Source organism: Monodon monoceros, unplaced genomic scaffold, assembly GCF_005190385.1.
Source record: "Monodon monoceros isolate NGI ecotype Baffin Bay Population unplaced genomic scaffold, NGI_Narwhal_1 Super_Scaffold_22, whole genome shotgun sequence".
Taxonomy (NCBI): domain Eukaryota; kingdom Metazoa; phylum Chordata; class Mammalia; order Artiodactyla; family Monodontidae; genus Monodon; species Monodon monoceros.
This window is the reverse complement of record NW_021703779.1, coordinates 66069283-66073331: the sequence shown is the minus strand read 5'-3', so window position 1 is coordinate 66073331 and position 4049 is coordinate 66069283. Positions and strand designations below refer to the sequence as shown.

The 4049-nt window shown below is 38.7% G+C and overlaps 1 pseudogene; it reads left to right on the top strand.

Annotated features, from left to right (window-relative positions):
* Window positions 1-936: 936 nt before the first annotated feature.
* On the top strand, window positions 937-2884 carry LOC114906023 (annotated as a pseudogene).
* The last annotated feature ends 1165 nt before the right edge of the window (window positions 2885-4049 follow it).

Here is a 4049-nt window from a genome sequence, read left to right as displayed (position 1 = left end):
AAGATATAAAAATACCAAAGGTAAATTATAAAAATAGAAAATAAGGTAACTGAATTTGAAAAAATCACCAGATGGGATTAATGGTAGATTGGAAATGACAGAGAATAAAATCAGTGAATTTAAGGACAGATCGATAGAATTTACCCAATGTTAATAACAGAGAAAAAACAAAGTGAGAATAAAAAGAGTCTAGAGGACCTATGGGAATACAATGAAAGAGGTAACAGTAATATCATCAGCATCAGAGAATGGAATAAAAATATTCAAAGAACAAATGGCTGAAAACTTCTTTAACTTAGCAAAAATCATAAACATAGAGACCCAAGAAGCTTAGAAAACCCTAAATAGGATAAACTCAAATAAATATATGCCAAGACACATCAGAATTAAATTCTGAAAGCCAAAGATAAAAATATATATATCTTGAAATCAACCCGAGAGAAATAATGCATTACCTATATGGAAACACAAATTCTATTGACAACAGATTTCTCATGTAAAGTCATGAAGGCCAGAAAGAAGTGGCACAATGCTTCTCAAGTACTGAAATAAAAGAATTGTCAACTGTAAATTTTATATCTAGCAAAATATCCTTCAGGAATGAAAGGGAATTTAAAAACAAAATCAAGCAAGGAAAGAAAGAAATAAACAAATAAAAAACTAAACCTACAACTACCTTATGATGCAGCAAATGCATTCTTCAGCGTTTATCTCAGATAAATGAAAGCGTTACACAAATGTTTATAGTAGCTTCATCTGTAGTAGCTCCAAACTGAAAAATACCAAAATATATTTCAATAGGTGAGTAGTTAAATAAACTGTGGTACATGGTACATCCATACTCAACAATAGATGGGGTTTCTCGCTGAACGCAGCGGCAGCTCTATAGGTTGCTGTTTTCTCCTTCAGTGGACCCGGGCCTGCGCTCCAGCAACCATGTCTAAGGGACCTGCAGTTGGCATTGATCTTGGCACCACCCATTCTTGTGTGGGTGTCTTCCAGCACAGAAATGTGTAAATAATTGCCAGTGATCAGGGGAACCGAACTACACCAAGCTATGTCGCCTTTAATGATACTGAACGATTGATCGGTGATGCTGCAAAGAACCAAGTTGCAATGAATCCCACCAACACTTTGATGCCAAACGCCTCATTGGACGAAGATTTAATGATGCTGTTGTCCAGTCTGATATGAAGCATTGGCCCATCACGGTGGTGAATGATGCAGGCAGGCCTAAAGTTCAAGTAGAATACAAGGGAGAGACAAAAAGTTTTTATCCAGAGGAGGTGTCATCCATGGTTTTGACAAAGATGAAGGAAATAGCAGAAGCCTACCTTGGGAAGACTGTTACCAATGCTGTTGTTACAGTACCCGCTTACTTTAATGATTCTCAGGGTCAGGCTACCAAAGATGCTGGAACTATTGCTGGGCTCAATGTACTTAGAATTATCAGTGAGCCAACTGCTGCTGCTATTGCCTATAGCTTAGACAAAAAGGTTGGAGCAGAAAGAAATGTGCTGATCTTTGATATATGTGGTGGCACTTTTGATGTGTCAATCCTCACTATTGAGGATGGAATCTTTGAGGTCAAATCTACAGCTGGAGATACCCACTTAGGTGGAGAAGACTTTGACAACCAGATGGTCAACCATTTTATTGCAGAATTCAAGTGCAAGCACAAGAAGGACATCAGTGAGAACAAGAGGACTGTCCGTCGCCTTCGTACTGCTTCTGAGCGTGCTAAGTGCACTCTCTCTTCCAGCACCCAGGCCAGTATTGAGATTGATTCCCTCTATGAAGGAATTGACTTCTATACCTCAATTACCCATGCCCGATTTGAAGAACTGAACGCTGACCTGTTCAGTGGCACACTGGACCCTGTGGAGAAAGCCCTTCTGGATGCCAAACTAGACAAGTCTCAGATCCATTATATTGTCCTAGTGGGTGGTTCAACCCGCATCCCCAAAATTCAGAAACTTCTACAGGACTTCTTCAATGAGAAAGAACTTAATAAGAGCATCAACCCTGATGAGGCTTTTGCTTATGGTGCAGCTGTCCAGGCAGCCATTTTATCTGGAGACAAATCTAAAAATATTCAAGACTTGCTGCTGTTGGATGTCACTCCTCTTTCCCTTGGAATTGAAACTGCTGGTGGAGTCATGATTGTCCTCATCAAGCACAACACCACCATTCCCAGCAAGCAGACGCAGATCTTCACAACCTACTCGGACAACCAGCCCGGTGTACTCATTCAGGTTTATGAAGGTGAGTGTGCCATGACCAAGGATAACAACCTGCTTGGCAAGTTTGAAATCACAGGCATACCTCTTGCCCCCCGTGGTGTTCCTCAGATTGAAGTCACTTTTGATATTGATGTCAATGGCATCCTCAATGTCTCTACTGTGGATAAGAGCACAGGAAAAGAGAACAAGATTACCATCACTAATGACAAGGGCCGTTTGAGCAAGGAAGACATTGAACGCATGGTTCAGGAAGCAGAGAAGTATAAAACTGAAGATGAGAAGCAGCGGAATAAGGTGTCTTCAAAAATTCTCTTGAATCCTATGCTTTCAACATGAAAGCTACTGCTGAGGGTGAGAAACTTCAAGGCAAGATTAATGATGAGGACAAACAGAAGATTCTTGATAAGTGTAATTAAATAATCAACTGGCTTGATAAGAACCAGACTACAGAGAAGGAAGAATTTGAACATCAGCAGAAGGAGCTGGAAAAAGTCTGCAACGCCATCATTACCAAGGTGTACCAGAGTGCAGGAGGCATGCCAGGAGGAATGCCAGGTGGAATGCCCAGGGGCTTCCCTGGTGGTGGAGCTCCTCCGTCTGGTGGTGCCTCCTCTGGGCCCACCATTGAAGAGGTTGATTAAGCCAGCCTAGCATAGGTTAAGCATTGCTCAACACAACATTGAAGGACCCAAATTTGTAGCAAATTCCATGGCAGTTTTAAAGTTGAGCTGCTTAGTAAACTGGGCATTCTTGATACTTGAACATGGAATGTGTGCACAGGGAAAGGAACTAACATTGCACTTTACAAGCACTGTATTGTAAGTGGAAAATGCAATGTCTTAAATAAAAATGTATTTAAAATTGGCAAAACAGAACAAAAACAATAGATGGGGACAAGCTATTGATACATACATGAACTTGACTGGATCTTAAAGACATTATGCTGTATGAAAGATCCCAGTGCCAATAGATTACATACTGTATCATTCAATTTATATAACATTTTCAACGTGCAAAAGTGTAGAGCTTGAGAACAGATTAGTGATTTCCTGTTGTTAGAGATGGGGACGAGGGGTGGCTGCATTTATAAAAGGACAACAGTACAAAAGATCCTTAAAGTGATAGTACTGTTAATACTGTTAATATGGTGGTAGTTACACAAAGTTACACTTGTGATAAAATTCCATAGAATTATACAAACAGAAATGAGAGCACATAAAACTGATGAGCTCTAAATAAAGTCAGTGGATTGTAACAATATTTGTTTCCTCGTTTTGCTATTGCATTATAGTTTTGCAAGATTTTATCATTAGGGGGGAATTGGTTATAGGGTATACAGCATCTTTCTGTAATTTGGGGAATACTTTTTATTAATCTATAATGATTTTTAAATGAAAAGATATTTTAAAGTGAGTGCCCACGACAAAAATTGCCTTTCCTTTATGAAATCATGGGAATAGTATTTTGTCGGTGTTTTAAAATTCTATTTCCTTAGCAAAATAAAACGTTGTCAACACTATGTTGGTCTATACAATGTAGTTTTTAAAATGCTGCAAATACTTAAAATCTAAAAGATCTGGAGTAATTGAAGTGAATTGTACTAGAGTGTGGCTTTTGGAAGAAAGTATGAATGGAAGAAAAAGGGAAAGAAAGTAGGTAAACAGAAGTTTCCAGATTTTTTTTCTCTATCTCTTTGTTTCACACTCTCTATTTTAAGAAAATATTAGTCACAGGGTCAAAAGTAATAAGATAAAAAAAATTAGACCCACTTTCCACTTTGACGTATCCTAACTTGTGGCTATCTAT